Source organism: Eptatretus burgeri, chromosome 1 (genome assembly GCF_056783735.1).
Source record: "Eptatretus burgeri isolate ZD-2024b chromosome 1, Ebu_testis_v1, whole genome shotgun sequence".
Classification (NCBI taxonomy): Eukaryota; Metazoa; Chordata; class Myxini; order Myxiniformes; family Myxinidae; genus Eptatretus; species Eptatretus burgeri.
The window spans coordinates 69,528,352-69,555,961 of record NC_140961.1 but is presented as its reverse complement, the minus strand read 5'-3'; the positions used below and the strand labels follow the sequence as shown (position 1 = coordinate 69,555,961).

At 45.0% G+C, this 27,610-nt stretch overlaps 2 long non-coding RNA genes across 2 annotated transcripts in view; both read left to right on the top strand.

The window, feature by feature from the left end:
* Positions 1-1,918, top strand: part of LOC147034685 (uncharacterized) — a 5,268-nt gene extending 3,350 nt beyond the window's left edge. The window contains exon 3 of the long non-coding RNA XR_015059699.1: positions 1,509-1,918. This is a non-coding gene — a long non-coding RNA (uncharacterized LOC147034685). The remainder of the gene's footprint in view (positions 1-1,508) is intronic.
* Positions 1,919-5,159: 3,241 nt separating this feature from the next.
* On the top strand, positions 5,160-10,104 carry LOC147034684 (uncharacterized). The gene is made up of 3 exons (XR_015059692.1): positions 5,160-5,382; positions 8,742-8,926; positions 9,179-10,104. It is a non-coding gene; the product is annotated as an uncharacterized LOC147034684 (long non-coding RNA).
* Positions 10,105-27,610: the final 17,506 nt, after the last annotated feature.

The following is a 27,610-nucleotide window of genomic DNA, read 5'->3' as shown; positions in this document are numbered from 1 at the left end:
CGTAACTTTTTTTTTCTAGGAGGAATTTTCAAAATCCGAGATGGTTACTGTCTGCGCAGGGAATTTTTACATATACATGGCAAGTTTCAGGAAGTTTCGATGAAAACTGTAGGCTGTGAAACAAAATAGTCCACAAGAAGAAGAAGTAGAAGGCCAAGCCCTTTTGGGTTCCACAAGGAACAGACATACAGACATTGCCTTCTTTTGTGTAATAGGATCCCACGGTGTGTTTTGCGTGAATCGGTGAGTCATCAACGGTACCCTTAACAAATTAAAAACTCCCGACACCTTCAGTCACTGGTCAGGCGTGGTCAGCCAGTTCATGAAAGACTTGGCCCAAAAACTTCTCCTGGCCAACCCCACAAGAACGTGGGAATAATTGTGGGTGTAGGGATGGGGTATAGACATTGTTATGGTTTTGGAAAACTTACCCAAGAGGGACAGCACACGTGCACACAAAAGTGACCCGGGAATCAGTTATTACCCGCACCACCGAGGGTGAAGGAGGTTATGTTTTCACCCCTTTCTGTCTGTTTGTTTGTTTGTTTGTGTGCAGGATATCTTAAAAAAAAGTTGTAGACGGATCCAAATGAAACTTGGTGGACGGGTTGGGTGTGTGGCAAGGACAAATTGATTCGATTTTGGTGAAGATCCGGATTCGGATCTGGATACAATAATTATTAAATTTTAAAAGTGATTCTTCACCATTGAGAGATGGGGCCACAAACGATATAGTGTTGTATAGCATGATATTTCAAGAATTTATTCGACCCGATGTGTTCTTGCAGATCAGGCGTTGCGTGGCAGATATATGCACTACTGAGTGCCCTTCTAGTTTCTGGTTTGTGTTTGTCAGTCTCTCTGTGTTTGTTCGTCGTGCCTCGTCTGACATCACAGGACATTGGGCATAGTATCTCACATCTTTTGCTGCAGGCTCTCCAGCAGTGAGCTTGGCAAGTCAACGAGCGTCTTGGATGTGCAGAGCACACCTTTGGACACGCGTTTGCACATCCAAAGTACGAGCTTCTTGTCGTGAATCTCTCGTGTGTCAGTTTTGTCACTGGAGAAACGTTTTGTTTCACTGGCTGACTTACTTGGAGGATGGGTCACTCCCACGGGTATACTTCCACTCCTTCAAACTGGCAGCATTCTGTTCTGAAGAATTATGTTTCTTTGCTCTTGAGTTTGGAATTACTGTCATTCAATCGACACAGATTGTGTACTCTGCTCGTCCTTTTTATGAGAGTTCGCTCAATCTCATCCCCTTTATCTAGTCTGGTTATACTGAAAGACAAACAACATAATGGGCAAAAGTTCATTTTACTCAAGCTCAACATTTAGGTTATTGGCCCAAAATCTGAGTAATGTATAGCGAAGATGTTGACCCTCATATTGTATGGATATTGGTTGTTGGTGATGGCTATATTGATACGAATTTGTCGTTAATTTGTCATGCCTATGTTTAGGTTCTCAACCTAACTATCAACTTTGAACCTGGTGTTTTGCAGACAGGGCGTTGCATCACAGAGTGCATCATCCTTCCGACGTATGTTAATCTGGTGACCCATGTATCAGTATTAGCTGATGGATGCTAAAGATCCTGTTGTGTCTTTCAATGAAGAGTGGCCAATTGTGTGACATACGGTAATCATTGCGGAATTCCGAAGTGCAAGTTCACAGCATCATCGGCACAGACATGCCTTCGTCATGAGTCATGACCCAACCGATGGTCCACCCGAATTGGTCATGACATTATATTGTGCTTCAATATACGTTCATTAGCGACCACTTGACTGTTGCTATGAGGACTTTAATGGCACGAATGTTAATTATATGACTTTTGGAATTGAGTTTCGTTCTTCCATGAGCTTCAATCTTGTATCGAATGTTTTTTAAACATAAAACGTTTGTTGTCCCAGCTTTTAAACTGATTGAAATTTTTTTTATGTTTCTTTTTTATTACTTGTTTTTGTACTTTTTACCTCCATCACCGAAGGTGGACGGAGGTTTTGTTTTCACCCCTATCCGTCTGTCTGTTGGTCTGTCTGTCTGCTTGTCTGTGAACAAGATATTTCAAAAAGTTGGGAACAGATTCGGACGAAGTTTGGTGGTGGCTGGATGTGTGACGAAGACGGTGGTTGAATTTTGGTGAAGATCCGGATCTTCTCATTTTTAAATGATTCGTCACCATTGAGAGATGTTTCCAAATACTATATATTGTTACGAATTTCGGCCCGCCCGGCGTGCGATCGGCCACGTAACTCGAATCGCGACCGCGTCGCCCACCGGAACGGACAATTCAGTCGTGACCCTCCTTGGAACTACTGCCAGGTGCTAGTCACAGGTGGGTCTTTCGACCACACCACAATCGTGCCAATCGGCCACCCGCACAGGATAGGGTTGTTCGCCAAACTCGACCGACCTAAGTACCTGCGCGAATAGTTAACCGGGCGATCGTACCTCGCCGCTGGCCAGCCTAGGACAAGAACCGCTTATGCAGTCCGTTCCGTGCTTCAGTGAGAACTGAGCGGTGTTATCGCCAACCCTGACGGACGTGATTATTTACCAGGTGCTTACACCCCTCCTACCAATTCCTTCCGTGATGCAAGATGGAACTTTCAAACGAGGGAAAGGACGCAACGAAACGGGGAACAGTTCAACAAGCACATTTATTGCACACTCAGACAAGCACGTATTTTACAGCCATACAGTAAATCATGCACGTACACAGTGAAAGCAAGCAAAGGCAGAGTTACAACTGAATAAAGTGTCTTTATTTCACACGCACACTTAGACAATTCTACTTATAAGACGGTGCCACCACATGCATTTACACAAAAGCAAAGGAAAAAGCCACCCTCAAAGGCAAGGGTGGCAGACAGGTTCGTGGACCAAATGTACGTGGAACCTGGATGAGCCGCCAGGTCCACGAGACCAAAGGGTCTTACCCGCGCCCTCGTGGCGTGATGGCGGGCAAGCTGCGATGTCAGCGTAGCTGCACCTGGCTTCGTGCTCCTGGCGTGGCCGGTGAGCTCTCTCCGGCGTTCTCCGCGCAGGCACGTGTTTCACCGTCGGCACCACGGTTGGGGAGGGGAACGGACAGGGTTACCGGTGCTTTCTTAGCGCGGAGCTCGGTTAGGGAGAGGGGAATTGCTGACGCTCCGTCCAACGAGTTGACGCTCTGGACCGCACTGACTCCGGCGAACTCCTCCTGGCTGTGGCCTCCACTATGCCCCTTCTCTGGCGGCGGTCCCCACTCAGCCCTCTGGTTCGCCTCTGAGCCCTTCTCCGCATCCCTGCTCCACTCAGCAACTCGCCCTCCTCGCCCCTCAATTCAACCTGAGCTCTGAGCTCCTTCCTCTCCGTCGATCGGCCCCCGTCCGCCTTTCCCTGTCTGCTTCGAGCTCCGTCTCCCGACTCTGCCCCACCAACACTGCCACTGCCGACACTGCCACCGTCTGCCTCTTCGAGCTCCGTCCTGTTCTCCGACCCCTCCAGACTGCCTCGAGATGCGTTGTGCTCACGCTTATATAGGCCGGGGGGAGGAGTGCAAATGTAAATTTGTGGACCACATGGGTTTGGAGGCGGGGCTACACCACTTGATGCTCAGCCATTGGATGGATGAAAAGTGGGCGTGAATCATTCCTGATCCGATTTCTTCTTCGAAAGGATCCTATTCACAACCCATGGCACGACGTTCGGTAGAAAGGCAAAGGTGGTGGGAGTTTGCTGTGGTGGTTTGGGAAGGGTGTTGGTGGTGGCGATTTGGTTGTTGGCGGGCGTCGTTTGAGAATGGCGGTGAAGCGATGTTTGCGGGGTGGAGTTGTAGAGGTAAAGAGGCGAAGGTGGTGGTGTTTGAGTTGTAGTTGTTTGGGAATGATGTTGGTGGTGGCGATTTGGTTGTTGGGGGATGATTGGTCCAAACTAACGAAAGTAAAAGAAAAACGGCTATCTCAAAGGATCGCAGCCCTGTGAACACGGAAATTCCCTCTAAACAACGGTTGTGGAAATCTAACTACACATATACTTATCGTCATAACTGATCTAAGGTCCTTTATGGTGGTCTGCAAATTTCCACAGCCGTAACTATATATATATATATATATATATATATATATTGTTTAAAAAAGTTGTGGATGACTTAAGACAAAATGAGACGGATGAGTTGGGTAGGTCACAAGAACATGCTGATTCCACTTTAGTTCAGGTCCGGATCCAGATCCAACCAATAAGTGCGATACAAAATGTCATCTGTTCAACCTGGTGGAGGTATGCGCTCCACCGAGTGCCGTTCTAATTAAAATGGATTTACATGCTGGAGAATTTTCTTTTGATTGCATGATGAATTATCTTCTCGAGTATGTATGAAAACACTTTGTATTGAATAGTCGTACTATTATATAACAAGCAGGTACCCACAGAAATTCCACATAATGTAAAATGTAACTTCAACAACAATATTATGCAGATAATAGTTACTTGATTAAATCTACCACCCCCAACCCCAAGTCCTCAACTCCTCCACCCCCAACCCCAAGTCCTCAACTCCTGCACCCCCAAGTCCTCAAGTCCTCCACCCCAACCCCAAGTCCTCATCAACTCCACCCCCAACCGCAAGTCCGCAACTCCTCCATCCCCAACCACTCAACTCCTACACCCCCAACCCAAGTCCTCAAAACCCTCCCAATCCCAAGTACTCATCCCCTGAACCCAAGGTTTCAATCTTCTGCCCACACCAAGTCTTCAAACACCCCCCCCCCCCCAAGCTGCAACCACCCCCAAATTTCTGCCCTCTCCCACTCTAACTGTCTGTCCTTCCCTCCCCTTTTCTTCCCATTCTTCAAAGCAACAGGGCATTCTTTCATCATTGCATATTATTTCTTCATTATCTCATTAAAATTATGGAATATTTAACTCTTTCCCTTCCCCTATCCACCTTCATATTATGCCACATGATGCATATACAAGGGTGTTTTAAAAGTTAGTTTATCGACAATTCTGTTCTCGTATTAAGGAAACAAAAAAACATTCGATAAACAATCTTTTTATTTTTACATTTGCAAACATAAATTGTGTACTTAAACGGTTTTATTCATTAAAACATTTTGCCTGCATGCACCATGGCTCTCTTCACTTTTGTCACTGCTTGAGGGGGACATGCAACAGAGATTCTTCCCTCTGCTTGGCCGTAATCTTCTCGCAATCGTACCTCATCGTGCTCACTCCTCGTCACCATTCTTCGCTCCCCGAGCTGGACTTCACCTTGTGCCACACCAGGCATGACTATCATCATTCTGCAGCCACAACCAGCTCATGCCAGCCTAAAGTCCTCGCCTGATCCCCCTTCATTATGTGAATCGGGTATTGTGGTGCCATTAGCAGGTGAGGCCTTATTTATCTCCGCTGTATATAAGATTATGCATCGCTTTCATTCCCAGCTGTCCTTTCACTGCCAGATCTGTACCATTTATTTAGTATCTTGTCTTCCCCTTTCCCTGCATACTTTGTAAACTAGAGAGTTTATAGAACACCTTACCACACACACTATTCAAATTCATAATTAAATTGAAATAAAATAATGATTTTAAAGGTTGTATAAAAAAATCCATAAGTACATTGTACAGCATTGTACATAAGTACATTGTACAGCATTGTACATTGTACATAAGTACAGCATGCAGTCTTATACATCACCTTATATAACATGTCCAAGTACTGCAAAACTGGAGGATTTTTGGAAGCAATAAGAAGGCGATTTGTTTTTTACAGTGTTTAAGTAGATAGTAAAATATAAATAAAATAAAGATTGCAAAGGTCAAATATAAAAATTAGTTCTGAAAGTTCACCGTCATTGATGCAGGGGCTATTACACCACTTTATTTAAAATGTTACATTAGTTATTCATGCCTATTGTTTGTGTCCTTTATGATGTCCTTAAAAACAGAATTTGCTGTTTGGAATGATTTTCAATTTTATTTGACTGCCAGAGAGGCAGACAGAGTCAAGAAAACTATCTCTCTCCTCTGTGCATGTGCGATCGGATCGGGCCAGATTCAGAAACGAAGTACTGCTAAATGATCAGTTCGTTTTCTGATTAATGTTCCAATTTGTGTTCAAAATATAACATTCAATTCAAATAAGTTGTTCTTCAATCATAAACTGACGTTTGTGGACAGAAGAGCAGACAGACAGACAGACAGACACAAGTGAACCAATTGCTTCACCCTGCTTTTCATTTTGCGTGCGCAGGGTTGACAATATAAAATTCATACTATGCCATCAAGCTACATGATCATGTAGATTATGATAATGCTTGTACATCATACAAGATGTTACGAAGCCGGATATCCCCTTTCATTTATTACCTCTACCACCGAAGGTGAAGGAGGTCATGTTTTCACACCTGTCTTTGTTTGTCTGTCTGTCTGTGTGCAGGATATCTCAAAAAGTTGTGGACGGATCCGGATGAAATTTAGTGGCCAGGTTGGGTGCATGACAAGGATGAACTGATTCGATATTGGTGAAGATCCCCATCTGAATTGGACTACTAGAATTTTTAAAGTGATTCTTCGCTATTGAGAGATAGGGCGAAACTAATATTTAGCACAATATCTCAAAAAGATGTGGATGGATTCGCTGAAACTTGGTGGACACGTTGGGTGTGTGACAAGGAAGAATTAATTCAATTTTGGTGAAGATCCGGATCTGGATAGGAGAATTATTTAATTTATAAAAGTGATTCGTCACCATTGGGAGATAGGGCCAAAAACGATATCCTGTATAACATGATATTTCAAAAAGTTATTGGGCCCGATATGTTCTAGTGGATCAGGCAGTGCATGGTGGAGGTGCGTGCTCTACCGAGTGCCATTGTAGTTATCCATTTGTTTATATATTTGGTGTTGGATGAAATGGAACGATTGTGCCATCTTCAAAACCAGCCAGAGACGTTGTCCCAACCGCAGTAAGCCTTGGTACAGATATAGAATGACACCCCTCAAGCCTTCTTCAACCATCTCATGTCCTCAATGAGGGGCCGTTGTCAAGCGTGTGTCAACGCAAATGGTGGTCACACTAGATACTGAGAGATTAACTGACTTTTGGCCACACCCCAAGAAGAAATCTTCGAGCCTCTGGAGACATGTCTTGCCCACATGTGTCTTGCCCACATTCTCATGTCGATTTCATGTTTATCAAACACTAAATATTGATAATGACCAAACAACGTGATGTGTTTGTTTTCATTTCTCCTTTCACATTGGTTTAAGCGATGCATAGGAACGTTTTTCCACTACTAATATGTTAGTAATTTAATATGGTGTCAAAATTGGTCCCACACTCTTCTACCCATGAGGACAGGATTCCCAGGCTCAGTGGGTGTTCATTTACCAGGAAAAGCAGTTCTGTGGTTTATTGGTCTATTATTTTGCATTCATCAACCAATATTTCTTGTGAACGTCCCTCAGCGGAAGATATCTACTTATTGTCACCTCTTAATTAAAACTGAGTTGCAGGATAAAAATAAATTAGTGCTTTTTTTCATCATTATATAAGCCACAAAACTGTGCTTTTTGAAAATAAGTACTGGACTGATGTCAAATCTTGAGAACCAAGATTACGTTATATCAACAAGGACCCTTTCCCCATATTCGTCTTTTTGCACGCTAGCTATCCTTGAGATGGTTCACTACATACGACATGCCAGATGTGCCGTGGCCACACTGTGTCCCTGGGCACTGCTCCGTCACGCTGCCTATCCGTCACATCCTGGCCACAGACCCATCTGGTTGCCAGGCCAGCATGACCCCGAGGCACGGTGTGGTGCTCGGGTGCAGAATCTTCATGGAGCATTTGATTTTCTGCTAATTTATTCCACAGCCAGTGCAGGCTTGAGTGTGATGAACGTTTCGTTGTGCCGTGCATTGGTGCATTGCAAACTCCCCATTGGGAAGGAGTAGAAGACGGAACATGGGTTCGGGGTAGGGTGGGAACTCCACTTGAACGTGAAAGCTCTTCCTGCTGTATTCGAGGTCATGGAGCTGGTTGAAAATGCAATGCTTATTCATTAATCATTATATATATATATATATATATATATATATATATATATATATATATATATATATATATATATATATATATATATATATGGAATACATTGTAACACTGAGTGCATTGGGGCATCCCGTATATAGCAGCTATGATATGTTAATTGGCCAATGATTTTAAGGGTCAACACATTGGCATTTAATATAATTCAGAACACATTGCTGCTGAATAGCATTGGGTAATAATGGCTGTGAGAGTCGATGTGTCAATGTACCCCAATTTCTCCTAATCATGTTCAATTCCTTACTGTGTAATGACAAATCACAGCCAATGTGTAAGTTGGTGTTAAAGTACTGTATTCTAATTATTTCTGCTACTCATTCAAGAAGAGCAAATGTAATTTTTACCTCCAAAATTCTTCGTATTTTTCTTCCCCCTATTTATCATAAATTATACATGGCTGAATGCTTATTGACACCATCTTGGAGATGCATTGTCATTACATTGCACAAAAATGATAAATTTGTTTTTGTCAAAAAATACTTTATACTTCAGTTGTCTTGGTTTAGCTCACAATTCCATTCCCTACGTTAAAGGTTTTATCTTTCAGTTTTAAGTTAATTGTGCAGGGAAGATTACTGATAATCCAAGAGTCCCTTTTCACTGCATTGCTGTTTTGTTTTTTTTTAAAGGTGCTGACCTTGCTGTGGAATTCCACGGGAGTTTAATTCCACCAATTTTGAGATTTTTTTCACTTATTATTGGGCCTGGTTGAAGAGGACCTGCAACGAATTGCAAACATGCTGTTGGAAGACTTGCATCATTACCGAGGTGGAGAATGCTCATCGCCGTGACACTGGGACAAGAAGTGCAACAGGTGAGATAATGAACATCACTTTGGATTGCTGTAACCATCCAGAATTATTTAAACCAAACACATAAGGAGAAAACTCGAAGCATTTGCAGTTTTCCAAGTGTAAGCTCCAGGTGGTTGGATATTCATATCTCAAGAGAGCCCCATGGAAATTCCAAATGGGATTGTTTGTGGGCTTGTAATGAATGGCAATAGTTCAGGAACATGGACAGATTTTTATCCAGGATGGCTTCCATGATATTGTTTGTCTTGCAGGCCTTCTTGTAATAATGTATGAAGAACATTGCGTGATCATGAGTATGATTTGAGGTAAGACAGTGAAGAAGATGCTTTTACTGGAGGCCAAATTGGTGGCTTTGGTTTTATTGTATTGTGGTATCTCAAGGTTGGGTGTTACAAACACTTCCACACATAATATGAATGGGAAAATTTATTCATAAAATATATTTAAAATATGAGCTCCTAACTTTTATTGCCCTGCATGCACACTAAATGACACATGTATGTCAAATGTTGGACTTCAACTTATGTCGTTAACATGTCAGGTTCCAAGACATGTTCCAACTTGCCATTTGGATAACTCATGGAAGCATGTATAGAACTAGAACTAGAACGACACTCGGTAGAGCACATACCTCTGCCAGGCTGAACAGTTTACGTTTTGTATCTCACAGATGGGCCAAATCTAGATCCAACCTAAACCAAAATCGACGCTATCTCTCAATGGTGAAAAATCACTGAAATTTTGTTTTTTTAAAAACTCCCGTATCAGGATCCGGATACTCACCAAAATCTAATCAATTTGTCCTTGTCATACATCCATCCTCTCCACCGAGTTTTGTCTGAATTCATCCACAACTTTTTGAGATATCCTGTTCACAGACAAACGAAACAGAAATTACTCATAGAGCGACATGGCATTTTGGAATGGCCTTCCAAGTGGTTAAACCCATGCTTCTAACAGCACAGAGAAACTCCTTTTTTATCCGAAAGGGTTGACGTGCACCATATGAGTGGTCGAAACTATTATTTTCAAATTTGTAATATTTTGAAGCAAATTTAGACCCTGATTATTGAAAAAAATAATTGAAAGAATAAGCAGGTAATCATGTAAAATACCTAATGTCACTGAGCAGATCATATAGCTACCTCCATGAAATAGTTCGACAAATTCACTGAAGTTGCCCTTGATGCTTCATAGTGCATTTTAAAAATTCTTTCAATAAAGACGTGCAGGTGAAAATTCCATCATGACCAGATTGAGTAATTCTCATTTTTTATTGAAACTAAAGTTCTGTTCCACTTCGAAGAGTTTGTTCGACATATCCTGGGTGATCCATTGTGGTTTGTAAGAGTTCAACTTAAAATATTGTAGGTCTATCACACAATGATATATTTTGGGGAAAAAAAACTTGTAGCATTTATGCACAATCTGAGCATATAGGATTTGTAAAAGAAAAATACTGTTGTATGAATATAATACGATGCATGCAAGTCACATGGGGCATACAAAAGGTTATGCGAATGAGATATTTAGATTGTCTGCAATTGGAATTCCAGATAAGGTATTGTCATCGTGCACCGTCTGTCCATCTCCTTTTTCGACTTCTCCAGCCAAACCCTTGGGCTGATCTGGTGCAAATTTGGCAGCAATGAACTGCTCCTGACTAGTAATGGGGATTGCAAAGCTCATTCCGGTTCCATCCATTGGGACCATACTCTGTGCAGAGTGTTGGTGCTGCCGAAGCAGTGTCCTTTTTTTTATTTTTTTTTGTATACGTTGTCGAGGCTCGTATGAGAGCTCACACACGAAGCACATCAAGGGGGGGCATGAGACAGGAGGGAAGGGAGGGGGAAGGACAAAATAGTGGGGAACAGAGACATTTGGAGATCTGTGGAAGGGAGAGGGATGGGACGGGGAACATGGGGAATAGAAGATGGACATTACAGGGACTTTCAGGAAGGAAAGCAGGGAATTTGAAGGAGGTGGGCTTGGGTGGATTATCGGGGGTAGAAAAGATCGAGGATTTGGATGGGGGATGATAAGAGGTGGTGGTGAACAGCTGTTTTGAAGGCCTGGAGGGAAGAATGGGAATGAATAGAGTGAGGGAGTTTATTCCAAAGGCGGGAAAAAAGAGGAATGAAAGAGAGAAGGTGAGCAGTGATTCGTGATTTTGGTAGTTTTACCAGAAGGGGGTTGTTGGTGGACCTTGAGCGCCCTGTGGAAATGTGGTGGGGACAAATCGCAGAGAGAGCAGTGGGGCGAGGCTGGAGAGGAGACTGTAGAAGACAGAAAGACCACCGACCAACCTGTGGTGATTGAGTGAGAGGCCCAAAGACTCAGCCTCATTGCGGGAGATGCCAATGATCTGAAATGCCTTGGTTTCTACAGCGTGAAGCCGAGAAAGGTGGGAGGCAGAAGCAGCAGCCCAGAGGGGAGAGCAGTACTCCATCAGGCTGTGGACAAAAGCTTTGTAAGTGGTCAGGAGCTCAGGTGGGCCGAGGAAGGACCTTGCACGATGGAGGATTCCCAGTCGGCGACTGGCTTTGGAGGCGAGGTTTGAAATGTGTCTTTCCCAGCAAAGGTCATGGCAGATAGTTAGACCCAGAAGCTTGAAAGAAAGGACTTCTTCCAGAGGATTGTTGAGAAAGTGGATGGGGGGGGGGGGTTCTAAACGGTCCTTTCGAAGAGACATAGTAAGAGTGTGAGATTTGTCCGGATTGAAAGACATGTTCCACGTGTTGGACCAGTTTGTGATTTTATCCAGATCAGCAGTGAGCGAAGAAGCTGCTGCTTGCCGGTCTGAGGGATGACTGATGGTACGGCAGAGGGTGGAGTCATCAGCAAAGAGATATAGAGGTTTTTCCAGAGTCGGAGAGATCATTGACGAAAACCATAAAAAGAACAGGGCCCAGAACGCTATCTTGAGGAACTCCAGCCTGGACAGGAAGGGGGAATGAAAGAACTCCATTTAGGGCCACACGTTGACTGTGACAGGAGAGGAAGTCTGTGAGCCATGAGTGGAGATGGCCTTGGATACCATAGGAAGAGAGTTTGGTGAGTAGGACAGGGTGCCAGACTGTGTCAAAAGCACGTGATATGTCCAGGGATACGGCTCGGATTTCCTGTCTGGCATTGAGGACCTCCATCCATTGTTGGGAGAGCAGAAGCAGCATATCCAGGGTAGAGTGACCTGATCTGAAACCGAATTGACGATCGGAAATCAAGCCATTGGAGAAGAGGAAGGATTTCATGTCTGAAACGATGATGGATTCCATAACGTTGCTGATGATTGGGAGAAAGCTGATTGGTCTGTAGTTGCAGGGATCTGTTTTTGCACCTTTTTTGTGCAGGGCAGTAATGTTTGCTGATTTCCAAGCAGATGGCAGATGACCTTGAGCAAATGAGAGGGTGAATAGAACAGAGAGAGGGTGAGCAAGAGCAGAAGAGCAGGCTTTGAGGACACGTGGGCTGATGCCGTCTGGACCGGTTGCAGAATCTGAGTTGAGGTTTGACAGCAAGCTCTCCACCTTGTCAGGAGAAAAGGACACAGAGTCCAGGGACAGTTGGGTGTGACTGGGTAAGGTGGGTAGAGAAAGTGATGGGTTTTGGACACAAGATTTAGCTGCAAACACCGAGTTTAGGCATTCAGCTTTTTCAGGTGTGGTATCAGCAGTGCTGCCATTTGAGGTAAGGGAGGGGATGGAGGGGGAACATACACCAGAAACAGATTTGATTAGACGCCACCAGGATTTTGAGGAGGGAGAGAGGTTTGAGAGTTCAGACTTGATATGAGAAAGATGTTTTCTGGCTCTCCTGAGGGTAGATACACACTTGTTCCGAGCTTTATGGAAGGAACTGAGATTACCCTCAGTTGAGTTTGCTTTCCATAAGGCAAAGGCAAGTTGTTTCAGGACAACTGACTCACCACAAGCTTCAGTGAACCAAGGGCGGGAGGAAGGGTGGGACAACTCCTTTGCAATTGGGCATAATCCTGGACGGGTCGCCACTCCAACACAGGATGCCAGCAAGTGCTAGCACTCATTTTGCCGACCTCGGAAGGTCTGCCGACAAGCAGAGTCAACCCCACCTGGTATTTATTCAACAGAAAAGTGGGATTTGAACTTAGGATCCCAAGCCCATCACCCTAACCATTAAACCAACACCAGACATTCGTTCCAGTTATGTGACTTTAAGTAGATCAAAATGGCCAACTTAGTAAATTTCTTCAAAAAGTTTCTTCGGCAGATCCACCAGTGAGAATGCGACTAAATCTGGGGGTAGGGATGTTAAATTGCAGAAGTCATGCCGATCATGTGGCCGGAAGTGTGTGAAAATGGCCAACAGTCACTTTTTGGAAAAATAATGTAAATTCCTTTCAAAAATCTTCTACACCAGATCCACCAGTCACAATGCTACCAAATTTGTGTTACAACATTAGGTCAGGGCCCAGATAAGCTACAGGTCCAGTAGTCCTATTTTATCTGCTGGTTGCATCATTGCTGGGGGCATGGCTGTGCCGTTGATGCAGTGTCCCCTGTTTCCTAAGCTGGTACTCATTTTGCCAACCTCGGAAGGATGACCTGCTTGTCAACGCACCTGGTGTTATTTAACAGACCCTAAGATCTTAAACCAGTCATCATTACTGTTAAGCCAACACCATCCTTTATGAAAGAGAGAATCACACAATTCCAAAGTGAAAAAAAATCTTTCAATATGCAGTATAGGTAATAATAAAAATAGGACCACTGGACCTGCAGCTTATTTGGGCCCTGGCCTAATGATGGAACCCCAATTTGTTAGCATTCTGACAGGTGGGTCTGGAGAAGAAAATTTTTCAAAGAATTTACATGATTTTTTCCAACAATTTTATTGTCAGCCATTTTGACACACTTCTGCTCACATGATCTGCATGACTTCCACAATCTATATATAATGGAGCAAGTGTACGTGATTATGTATGTATGTATGTAAATCTACTCTTCATCCATTGGTTGGCAGCTGATCTCACGTCATCCATAATTGTAACCTGAAATACTTAACCTAAAATGCTCAGAGGACCCAAAACACCAGCCGCCTTACCACCCCCCCCTCCGGAGGACCCAAAAGACTCAAACGACCCTGAGGACCTAAATGATCATGAGGACCTAGAAGACCCTGAAAGCTCCAGAAGGACCCTGAAGACACCAAAAGACCCAAGAGATTCCTGAAGAAACAAAACACCAAAAAGACCAAAAAGACCTCGAAGATCCACACGACACAAAAGACCCTGATGACCCAAAATACCTAAAATACCCAAAAGACCCAGAGGACGCAAAATACCCAGGGCATCCAAAAAACTCTGTGGACTGAAAAGACCACGAGGACCGAAAATACCAAGAGAACCGAAAAGACCCGATGGACCCAAAAGACACAACGGGTGTATCACGGACCCATGGAAATTCTGCAGCAGTTGCAATGTGACTTCAGGTCCCAAACACCCCCCACACTCACACACAATCCCATGTCCTTACTCCCCCCCCTTCCAACCACACCATAACTCTGTGCTCCCCTCCCCCTTTCTGAAAATCCTCATACCCTTTAATCCCAACTCTGTCTCCTCTCTGCCCTCCCACCCCCAAGCCAACTCTGTCATCCCCTCTCCATTTCCTCTTCAAGTCCTCAACTGCCCCAAATCCAAAGTACTCAATCCCACTTCCCACCAAAAGTCCACCCCCCCACACCCCTCTTATCTCAATATTCCTCTTCCAACTCCATGCACCCTCACCCCCAGCATTGTCTTCTCCCCATTTCTTCCTGTTCTTAACAATGTGACACAAATATACACAGGGAACTTTGGCACATGAGAAGGCCATTTGGCCTATCCTGCCTGCGTTGTTCATGTTCTCGTTTGTTAAGAACATTGTGAAAAGTACATAAAGATGTAACGTTAAATTAACAATCACTTCCCCCTTTCTTCGTGTGTGTGTGTGTGTGTGTGTGTGTGTGTGTGTTCATAAAGCATAACATATTCTCTCTGTTAACTCACCTACCCCCACCCCTTTCTTTCTTTCTGTCTCTCTCTCTCTCTCTCTCTCTCTCTCTCTCTCTCTCTCTCTCTCTCTCTCTCTCTCTCTCTCTCTCTCTCTCTCTCTCTCTCTCTCTCTCGGTCTCTGTCTCGGCCTCTGTCTCTCTCGCTGTCTCTGTCTCTGTCTCTGTCTCTCTCTCTGTCTCCGTCTGTGTCTCTGGCTCTGTCTCTGTCTCTGTCTCTGTCTCTGTCTCTCTCTCTCTCTCTCTCCATCTCTCTCTCCACCTCTCTCTCCACCTCTCTCTCCACCTCTCTCTCCACCTCTCTCTCCACCTCTCTCTCCACCTCTCTCTCCACCTCTCTCCACCTCTCTCTCCACCTCTCTCTCCACCTCTCTCTCCACCTCTCTCTCCACCTCTCTCTCCACCTCTCTCTCCATCTCTCTCTCTCTCTCTCTCTCCACCTCTCTCTCCCACCTCTCTCTCCACCTCTCTCTCCACCTCTCTCTCTCTCTCTCTCTCTCTCTCTCTCTCTCTCTCTCTCTCTCTCTCTCTCTCTCTCTCTCTCTCTCTCTCTCTCTCTCTCTCTCTCTCTCTCTCTCTCTCTCTCTCTCTCTCTCTCTCTCTCTCTCTCTCTCTCTCTCTCTCTCTCTCTCTCTCTCTCTCTCTCTCTCTCTCTCTCTCTCTCCCCCCCTCCCATTACAGTGCAGCACCCTCCTCCCACACCTCTCTCACTCTCCTCTCCACTCCCCTCTGTTTCTCTCTGTCTCTCTCTGTCTCGAGACATATCCAGACAGTGTTCATCTCCAGACGCTTGCCGGCGGTGTTCGTCTCCGGACGTTTCCCGGCGGTGTTCGTCTCCGGACGCTTGCCGGCGGTGTTCGTCTCCGGACGTTTCCCGGCGGTGTTCGTCTCCGGACGCTTCCCGGCGGTGTTCGTCTCCGGACGCTTCCCGGCGGTGTTCGTCTCCGGACGCTTCCCGGCAGTGTTTATGTCTGAACGGGAGTTTGTTTCTGGACTTGGTCTCCAGACTTGTCTTATCTGAATGGGAATTTGTCTTCAGATGTATCCAACATCCGAGCAGTGTTTGTTTCTGGACGGCTTGGCTCCGGATGTGTCCTGCGGGTGTTTTCTCCAGACGTGTCTGGGCGTTGTTTGTGGTCGGGCCGTATTTATGGTTTGACCAGTTGAAAATGGATTTCAGACATTATTTTGTTTCCATATTCACTTTTATTCAATGCAGAATCATTTTGATGAGACCGTATGAATCGTAATTAACGCTCCACAACATGTCTTCCTTCCCTTCCTCTCATCTCATACTGTCTTCCCTTTCCCCACCCCTCTTCTATCCCCCACCCCTCCTCGATCCCCCACCCCTCCTCGATCCCCCACCCCTCTTCGATCCCCCACCCCTCCTAAGTCCCCATCCCTCCTCTCTCCTTTCCCATCCACCTCTTCACTCTCCCCGGTCTCTTCTCCCTCACCCCTCTCTCCCTCTTTCCCCCTCTTTTTCTGCCTCCCCCTTTCGTGTACCTGTCAGTGAAGCGACGGGTGGTATTGGGTAGTCCTTATTATAATTCGTGGACTGGTATTTGTGTGTGTGTGTTCGTTTGTTTGTCGCACTACTCCTCCTACAGTTGTGGGCCAATTCCATCCAGACTTGCAACATAAGATCAGCACAACCCCATTTCATGCATAGGGGTGTTTCTGTCTGACAGTGGTTTTGTGGGTTAGGGTGAAGGGGGTGCAAGGGGAGGGATGCAAATTTTCGATGTAAATGTGTATCTTGTATCGCTACCTACAGGTGGAGGAGGGTATTACAAGTCTTCACCATTTACAGTCCAGTGTTCTTGTCCCCACGTGTTCTGGTGCAGTGAGGTGTTTTGAATTATATGTAGTAGGTATGTTTTTTTGCTTCATGCACATAACTTCATGGGTTATTTTTTTTGCCAATACACCGCCCACACAAAGGTATGCGTCAGAAGAACGTGTTGCATGCTTGGAACAAGATGGCCCATAGTGTGTGTACTCTGCGAGTATAATTAACATCCCTACCCTATAATAATGTTGCAATCCAAATTTGTTAGCATTCTGATAGGTGGGTCGAGAGAAGAAGATTTTGGAAGGAATTTGCGCGACCACCATTTTGACACACTTACGGTCACATGATCAGCATGGCATCCACAATTTAACATTAGGACCGTGTGCTAATGTTGTGACCTAAATTTGGTCACATTCTGACTGGTGGATCTGGAGAAGATTTTTGAATAAATTTACGAAGGAGGCCATTTTGACCTACTTAAAGTCATGTGACCGAAACGAGCTTTGCTATTCTTGTTACCAGTCAGGAGAGGAACATTGCTGCAAAATTTCAGCCGGATCAGCCTAGCGGTTTGGCCGGAGAAGTCAAAAAAGGAGACGGACGGACGGATGGTGCACGATGACAATACCTTATCTGGAATGTAAATTCCAGATGAGGTAATAATAGAGGTCAGTTCTCTTGACAGAGCTTTGCAGCATTCATGACAAGTCAAGAAGCGTTTCAAGGCGAGAACCAACCTTGGGCACAGACACTCCGTCACAGGATACTCGAATGGAAGTGGCAGGAAATTGTAACCTGTTCCAGGGTGGAGGTGATAATTTGCCTCCACCATTGACCAGTGCTGTTAGACGAGTGCTCCGGATTCAGATGGACGACACACACATTGATGCCTCGCCCTGCTAGAGAGCCCAGGGGTTAGTGTGCATACCAAGCCATCATGCCTATACATAGTTAATATATGGAAAAAATTATTTATACTACGATTACATATTTTTAAAAATCGAAAAAAAAAACAAAAAAAACAGTTTCTTGTACTATTTTGAGTTCACGAAAAATTTTGAATACCCCTTGTACGTTGATCACCTTGCCTCGTTTGCATCCCTTTTTTAACCAATACCTCCAGATACACTCATACATTATCCCCCATGAGGATATGTAAAGAAAGCAAGCCTTCACTTGCAAGATCGACCTAAATATAATAGTATCCGATCCCTTGATTCTGTAAAATACGGAAAACAGACGTGGCATGTTGAGTTTTTATTTTTTTTGTTTAACTTTCAGATACAGAAGACAAAAATGTGCAGAAGAATCTATAATCTTTTCATTAGAACTGTAGAGTTGCTGTAATCCGGGTGAAATGCTGCACCGGTGCAAAGCGTTTAACTGTAAAATTGCAATAAAAAACCACGGATGTTCTAAATTCCTCAACGCATACATGCCTTAGTCTCACCAACACCACACAGTCTACAACCACCCTGGGTGTCCAGACAGTGCGAAAGAACACTTGAGCGGAACGGCAGTGTGTGGAGACATGAGCAGCATAGGTGGACCGGGGTCATAATTTGGGACCATGAGTCATGGAAGAAAGAAATATGTCATTCATGGCTGGGCGAGACTAATTCCAAGATTATAGTTGATTAATCCATAAACAATGCATGAAAAATATGTGAAGGAAATGAATCAAAGAAGGGAGAAAGTTCGATTCTCCAAGTCAGAAGCACCATGGGGAAATATTCACAGAATTAACTTGGTGATGCTTCTAATGCCTCGACTTCACCAAAAGGCCAGAAACATTCCTTAGCGGAACCAAAATGAGGTGTTGCCAAAGTCCACTTCTTCACTGCAGAGGTATGAAGGATGTTCGTTAGTGTGTTGTGGACTGTTGTGAGTATCTTGTCCAAATAAATTTTTGAATGCTCTTTATAGAAAGTCGAAGTAGATAGCATTATGCTGTGCGTGATGTGTTTGCAATTCCTGTCACCAGATCACACACTATTGTCAGGTCAGATTAGATTAGATTTGACTTGCTCCAGGTACCATGTAAACGTGTACTAACCAGTTCCATGGTCGGGTTATCGGTGAATAAACAGTCTCCCCCACTAGGTTTCCTGGAGAGGAGGTTGTATGGATATGGAACCCAGCAGAATTAAAAACAAAACCTGCCAAAAGGTGGAGGAGCAACTTGTGAGCCAACAGCCATCTATGTCACTGAACAAAAAATTTTTTTTACTGGAGATGTGTAAAGTGATTTAGACTAATTTGGGTACGCTGATTTCAAAAATCATAACCGTTTTGCTGTATCACGTCAGGATTTTCAGTAACAGAAATATTCCCATTGCCTAGAAGTCAGGATTTCAATGAAATTTACAAAAATTCATTTATTCATTTATTTCATCATGAATGCTTCAAAATTATAGAAATTACAGAAAAACTCCACTAGAATGTAATTAAAAATGCTTTAGGCATTTGGCTTTGCGTTTGTGCTGCTCTGTGTCAGTTTCACGATGCAGGAACCAGCAGAAATCGCCCATCATGTTCGGGTTGTGCCGCCCTTGGTAACGCGTCTCCATGAGTGAAATCCCTTGGTGGAATCGCTCGCCGTGCTCGTCCGAGACTGCTCCCAAGTTGTCAGGGAAGAAGTTCAGGTGCTGGTGTAGGAAATGGATTTTCAGGGACATCCTGGAGCCAAGTTTCCTGAAGGACTCCAGCAGCTGCTGCACTATTTCTTCATAGTTGTCCGCGCGCTCGTTCCCCAAGAAGTTGTCCGTCACAGCTTTGAAGCTCCTCCACGCTGCCAGCTCTTTGGGGTTTAGAGTTGTCGGAAAAGTTTCGTCCTTCATAATCTGTCGGATTTGCGGTCCAACAAAGACACCAGCCTTGATCTTGGCCTCCGACAAGGTGTTGCCAAACTTTTCCTTGAGGTATAAAAACCCACGCCCATTCAGATCCATTGCCCGTACAAAACTTTTCATCAAGCCGAGCTTTATGTGGAGTGGTGGAAGGAAAACCTTGGCTGGGTTGACAAGGGCGACATGCTTCACGTTGTGTCGACCAGGTACATGCTCTTTTCGCTCTTCCCAATCTTTCTTCGTCCAGTGATTCTTGTCGTCTCTGCTATCCCAGAGACAAAGGAAGCACATGTATTTCGTGTAGCCTGACTGCAGCCCTAACAACAGTGCCACCACTTTCAAGTCTCCGCAGATGTGCCAGTTGAAGTCATTGTACTTGATGGAATCAAGCAGCTGCCGCATAGTCTCATAGGTCTCTGTCATGCCGAACGCGTGAGCCAGTGGGACTGATGGTTTCTCGTTGCCATTGTGGAGCAAAACAGCCTTCAAGCTGTTCTTCCCCGAGTCGATGAAGAGGCGCCAGTCTGCAGGATCGTGATCACACCCAAGTTCTTTCAACAGACCGTTGATGTCACTGCAGAATGTCATCGTGTCTTCCATCTCAAAGAACTCAGCCATGTCTCTGTGACGTGCTCTGAACAAGGATATCTTGGTGTTAGGTTCATGTAGATTCCACTGCTGCAGCCTTGATCCAAGCAGCTCTGCCTTCGCCTTTGACAGCGAGAGATCTCTTACAAGATCATTTAAGTCTCCCTGGTTCAGAAGGTGTGATTCTTGAGTGTCGGGTTCAAAAGGTTCATCATCACCATCCTCTTCACCACTGCTTACAGCTATGTTCTGATCAGCTGGAGGTGTTGGAACGGGGTTCTCGTCATCATGAGGCACAGGTTTACGAGCAGAGACGCAGTCAGCGTACTTGATGTGACCTTTATTCTTCTTGTTGAAGCCGGCGATGCTTGTGCAGCAGAAATAACAATCATCATGATGATTCTGCGGCTCACGCCATATCATGGGCACCGCAAATGGCATGCTCGCGCGCTTGCCCACCAACCACTGAGTCAAGGTTGTGTGACAGCTTGTGCAGCAGATGTGTGGTGCCCAGCTCTGTTCTTGGTCCCCCACCTTACACCCGAAGTAGTGAAAGTAGGCGGCCTTCATTTTCACTGCTGTAGATATACTTCGCTGTTGATCTTTTTTGGTATACCGACCACAGACATAACAGAAGTTGTCAGGATGATTGGTACAGGAACGCCTACTCATCTTTATCTGAAAGAAAGAAATATAACACAAGTTAACAACAATTGTACGAAATAGACATGTTAAAGACATATGTAAATTTCATTGAAATCCTGACTTCTAGGCAATGGGAATATTTCTGTTCCTGAAAATCCTGACGTGATACAGCAAAACGGTTATGATTTTTGAAATCAGCGTACCCAAATTAGTCTTAATCACTTTACACATCTCCAGTAAAAAAATTTTTTTGAAATTTGTTGTTCAGTGTATTCAGTGCCCAACTGTGTCTGCAAACGTCCTCCTGCAGTTGGGTTACTTTCTTTAAGAGGTTGGTGGCAGGATTTGCAGTCTGACCACTGTAAGTAAAACCCTTCACTCTGCAAAACACAAGAAAAATGCAAAGAAAATTGAAAACTCACTCCATGGGAGTACCTCCTTTGCAGCTGCACTTCGCAGGGCAGCTCACAAGATGATGGGATTGGGACAAATATTTCAGGACCCCTACTGTTTGATGATAGGAGGAAAACCACAGGATAATATTCCTGGGTCAGATTGCGGTTGTGTGTGTCGAGGGGGATGCTGTGGTGTCTCACACCAGATGGTGGTCTCCTTGGCAGTGATTCTTCCGGTGGCAGTAACTCTTCTGCCGAGGAATACAACTTCAGGCACCATAAACACACATTTCTCACATTTCAGTCTGAGTCCTACTTTGTCCAAACGACGCAGGACTTCCTCCAGGTTACTCGGGTGTTCTGCGGTGTTGCAACCCGTGATCAGGATGCCATCCTGGAACACGACAGTCTTTGGCACAGATTTCAATGGACTCTCCATGTTTCTCTGAAAGATGGCAGCTGCTGAATGTATTCCAAAAGGACAGTGACTGTAGATGAACAGCTCCTTGTGATTGTTGATGCAAGTGAGTTTCCTTGACTCCTCATCCAGCTCTTGTGGCATGTTAGCACATGTCAGATCCAACTTGGTGAATGACTTTTCACCAGCTCATGTCGAAAACAGGTCATCTGCTTTGGGCAGTGGATACTAATCCTGCATGGAGTGGTGATTTATGGCCACCTTGTAGTCCCCACAGATACTCACTGCTCAATCACATTTCAGGACCAGAACAATTGAACTCAACAGGAGAGATGACACCCTCACTCTGGAGTCTCTCCAGTTCTTACTCAATCTTTTCCCTATATCAGGTCAGGTCAGGTCAGGTATGGGGCGTGAGCTGGAGCAGCGCATCGCTGCATCCAATTTCCGATGGTACTCCAGGGAACTCCATCTGGCCATCCCCCAGGCAGATGCCTGGCCCATCCCCATCTCCTTGAGATGCTGATAAACCTGCAGCAACCACAAGGCACGTGGTCGGCCCGTTGGCCACCTCCAGTCACAAGGCTCCCTCGCCGAGAGAATCTAGTGAGCAGGATCAGCGTCAGGAAAACGAGCCACATGTCCAAACAGAAGCAGCTGACGCTCACGGACTGTGCAGGTAACAAATCTCATTTAAGTCTCTCTCAGCAACCGATTGTTGGACACAAAGTCCGACCAGCAATAGCCAAGGATTCTCCGAAGAGACCTGGTACCAAAGGAATTAAGTCTCCATCTCAGATCCCCGGTCAGAGTCCAAGTCTCACACCCATAGAGCAAGACTGGAAGCACCAACGACGTGAAGACTCAGACTTTCGTCCTCCCGCACAGGTACCGACAGCGCCACACCCCATGATCCAGTGAATCCATGACTTCCCAGGCCTGACCCAGATGTCTGTTGACCTCTGGCACACAGCCAGCAGATATATGAATATCACTGCCATGGTAAGTGAATCTCTCCACGACCTCAACATCCTCACCACAAACAGGTACAGACAGGATAGCAGCATCCAAGATGTCATTGCAAGACTGGATCTTAGTTTTGACCAAGGAAATCCGTAATCCCAGTGGCTGCGACTCCTCATTCTGCACCTCGAGGGCCCCCAAAAGGATATCTGGAGTCTCCGCAAAGACGACTGTATCATCTGCGAAATCAAGGTCAAAGATCTTGAGATTCCCAAACAATGCACCGCAGCTTGATCACTCCGACATCCTCCCCATAATTCAGTCCATACAAGTGCTGAAAAGTGAGGGGGCCAGTACACACCCCTGACGAACCCCAGTAATAACTGGAAATAAGTCAGAGATGGTACCACCACATCTCACAGCACTCTAAGTACCAGAGTATAGTTAAGACATGAGATCGATTAGTTTTGGTGGCACCCCATGAAGACCAAGTATCCTCCAGAGGGCATCCTGATTCACTGAATCAAACGCTTTACAAGGATCAACATAAGCTGCAAGCAGCCCCTGCCGAAACTCTCGTCTGCGTTCGGTGAGGACCCTAAGAGCAAGAATACGGTCAAACCTTGACCTCTTTGGTGTAAAGCCTGACTGCTCTGGACGCTGGTGCTCAAGCAGATGGTGGTGAACTCTCTCAAGAATTATCCAAGCAAAGACCTTGCCCGGCATTGAGAGCAGTATCACCCCTCGGTGGTTGTTGCAGTCTTGGCGATCACCCTTCCCTTTCCAGAGAGGGACAACAAGGCCCCTCTTCCAGTCAGTTGGGATGATGCCTGTGTTCCAGGCAGAGCACAGAACTGCATGCAATGACAGGAGTACAGCATTTCCACCAGCCTTGAGAAGTTCAGCATGGATGCCACAGATCCCTGGAGCTTTGCCCCATTTCATCCGGTTCACCGCAGCCTGTTTCCACAAAGGAAGGTGGATCACAGTTGATTGGAGGGTCAACAACAGGGATTGTGACACCCCTGACGTCCAACTCGACAGCTGGTGAATCAGCCTGGTACAACTGCTCAAAGTAACTGGCCCAGCAGGCCTTCACTTCAGACTCCTCTGTCAAGATCCCCCCACCCTCTGCTCTAACTGCAGTACACCAAGGGATGGGCTTGGATGAACACAATGCACGAATTCCCCTGTAAGCAGGATGAGACTCACTTGACCACAGGTGATGCTCTACCCCCTCACAGATTCCTCACACATAGGCCTCCTTGTCCACCCTCAGCACACGTACAGTTTTACACCTCAGCTCCCTGAACAGCTGAGCTCTGCCATTCAACCTGGCCCTGTGACTCTGGACAATGGTATCCAGTGTCCCTTGAGAGACAAAATTCATCTTCGCCCTCCACTGAGTTCCAAGGCATCTACTGGCAACATCAAGGACAGTGGTCTTGAAGGCACTCCACAACTCTTCAGGATCCCCCAAGGCACCCAGACCCCCAAATCTCCACTCAGCCGGGAAGCAAACTCCTCAGTTATCCTCTCATCCTTGACCTTGCCAACATCCAGCCTCGGCTGGGATGGTACCATTCTCCTGGATTTAAGGTGCAACTTAAGAGTTGTTACAACAAGCCGGTGGTCAGTGTTGAGGACCTGAGCACTCCAGTTGACCCGGTAGTTCTGGATCATGCTCTCGCGACCATCAACGAGCACATTGTCAATCTCCTTTGCCACACCGCCAGCATTGGAATACCAAGTTCAGCGATGAGCTTTTGGGTGCTGAAACCATGAACAATGCAGCTTAGGATTGTGAATTCTTGCTTAATAAGAAAGACTTCTTGAAAAGTCAAGGAACTTAGTGCTATTCTCGTTCACAGTTCCAGACACATGGGTACCAACACATGTCTCATCACCATCCCTATCAGTTCCAGTCGATGTGTTGAAATCCCCCAAGACTGGAAGTGTATCTCGCCTTGGGCACTGATCAGCCACAGACTAGACTGTGTCACAGAATGTATCTTTCACGGTGAGATCACTCGCCTCAATCAGAGCATAAACAGAGACCACGGAAATGACACCCAATGAGTGATGAATCCTTGGTCACATAATATGCTCGTTGACCGGCATTAGCTCAATTATCATTGGAATCAGCTTATTGGACACAGCCACAGCAACTCCTTGGGCATGGGAACCATCAGAACGACCAGATCAATAGTCGGTGTAACCACCCGCCATGATCTCGCCGCAATCCGGTCTCCGAACCTCAGAGTGCTGCAATACCGATGTCCAAACGCTTGAGCTCAGATGATAAAAGAGACAGGTGGTCATCCTCTCTTCGTGATAGGACATTTCAGGCACTCACTCGAAGGGACCGCCTCAGGTTAACCCAAGGAGACAGCCGTCTGGTGGACGACACCTCAGCACCACTCCGACACACTCTCCCACAATCTGACCCATGAATGTTACCCCATGGTTTCCCTCCTATCATCAAAGATTGGGGGTCCCGAAGGCTTTGCTCCAATCCTGTCATCCGGTGAGCTGCCCTGCGAAGGGAAGCTGCACAGGAGGTACTCCCACGGAGTGGGTTTTCAGACTTTTTTATGCTTCTGGAATGTTTTGCGGAATGAAGGGTTTTACGGTGGCCGGAGTGCAAATCCTGCCACCAACCTCTTAATAAGAAGTAACCCAACTGCAGGACGTCTACAGACACAGTTCGGCACTAGATATGGATGGCCGTTGGCTGACAAGGAGCTCCTCCACCCTTTGAAATACCATGCTATATCTCTATTTAGCCATATCACTCAATGGTGAAGAATCACTTCAAAATTCACCTCTATCAAGTTGCGTTATTTTGAATTGGTGGATTATGCAAATTCTGTGATTCATCCAGTTATTGTTCTGTTGTCCAAGAATGCAACTGTTGTTTCCGATCCTGCATTTGAAGTTGTCAGAAATGCGTCTCCACCTCAAGTTTCTGTACCTGTTCTCGCTGCCAGTCCGGTGCATTTGTCCATGTCACCTAAACCTTTGCCTGTAAAAACTCCTTTGCATAGGTCCTCCCATGTATCTAAACATCCAGACCGGTTGGATTTGTAATTAAAGGGGGACATATTGTAATGTATTGCCCTTCCTTGGGTTTGACGTGAGTGCCATGTGCGCATGCACGACACACGAGACTGGTAATGGAGCTGAGTGTTGTCAATAAAACCTTCGTGAAGTTGACTGCATCGTGTTCAGTCTGATTGTTTGTACATCACGACACTACAGACACACTGACACATATACATTGCCTTTTATTAGTATAGATAAATATTCAGTTTGCAGATATTGAGAAAAGGGAGAAAAAAAGAATAGAATACAGGAAGTACAGACAGTAGGAAATTCAATTGAATGAGATCGAATGTGGAGTAAAGAAATAAAGTTTTCTTTGTTTGTTTTTTATTTTTTTTGAAGTGAGGAGGAGAAATAGGATAAAATTGAGGAGGTGGAAAGTACAATATTTTGGAATAAAGAAGCAAAATGAGGAACACAGTGACAAAAGGGACACATCATTTTCATAGTGGCTATCCGAGGAGTCGGCCTTGGACAACTTGAAAACAAATATGACAAATACAGCACAAGAGGGTGTTATTTAAAACGTAAAATTGAATGGAAGCACAAACAGCAACACATGGATTAAGATGTAACAAAAAAATAAAACACGATGAATCCTGTTCGAAAAGCTTTAATGATGTGAAAGCGGCAGCTGCAGATTCGACCAACATGTGGAAAAATTCCCAAACCGGAAGTTATTATAGATCTGTGCTTGCATTTTAACAAGCATTTTTATATTTTTATAGATCATTTTTATATTTTATAGATCATTTTTTTATAGATTTTTTTATTTTATAGATCATTTTTATTGATCTGTGTTTGCATCTTCAGGGCTACGTGTTGTCCGTTTGGGGGCTATATTTTGGGTGAGGTAAGTCATCCGTGTGTCTGTCCGTCCGGAGCCTCGACTCAAAAATGCTCGAACGATTTCCTTCATATTCAGCACATGTATGCAATGATATTTAGGTATGAAACACGTCAAATTATTTTAGGATTACAGCTCAAGGTTTTGGGTCGCACCATTTATTTCCGAATTTTGGCAATTATTTTAATTATTTCACAAGGGAGAACAGTCGAAGATTGTGAGGTATATGCTTTCGGGAACCATTGTTGGTTTTATACAATGCACACTTTATCATCTCCATGACCAACACACAACTTGGAATGATTTATTTATTTTATACACGACCATCTCAACTGCGAAGCCGCACCTTTTTACCTCCGCAACGAAGGTGGACGGAGGTTATGTTTTCACTCCTGTCTGTCTGCCTGTCTGTTTGTCTATGAACAGGATATCTCAAAAAGTTATGGACAGATTCAGAAGAAATTTGCTCGAGAGGGTTGGTGTGTGACAAGGAAGAATTGATACGATGTTGGTGAAGATTCAAATCCGGATCCAGAACTGAGAATTTTTTAAAGTGATTCTTCACCATTGAGTGATATGGCTAAGATGATATATAGCATGGTATTTCAAAATTTTGTGTACGAGTTATGACAAAACTTAGTGGATGACTTGGTTCGGTGACGAGAACAAGCCAATTTCATTTTGGTTGAGGACCGAATCCAGATCTGGCCTATCAGTGGTGTACAAAACGTAACCCGTTCAGCCTTGTGGAGGTATGCGCTCTACCGAGTGCCATTCTAGTTAGCCCCTGTTGGATTTGGTCCGAAATGGAGGTTTATGGATTGTGGCTCATCTGTCCGTGTGCAGCCATATCTCGGATATGTGTGGACCAGTTTTGTTAAAACTTGGCACTAAGACAATACATGATGGTATACACGTGCATATCATTTTGTTTTACGATTTGATCAAAGATGGCTGACTGGTGGACTGGCGCCTATTTTAGTTGGATAAAAAAAACCCGGTATTGAACACGTCTTCGACTATTTCTCGGACATGCATTTCCTGATCT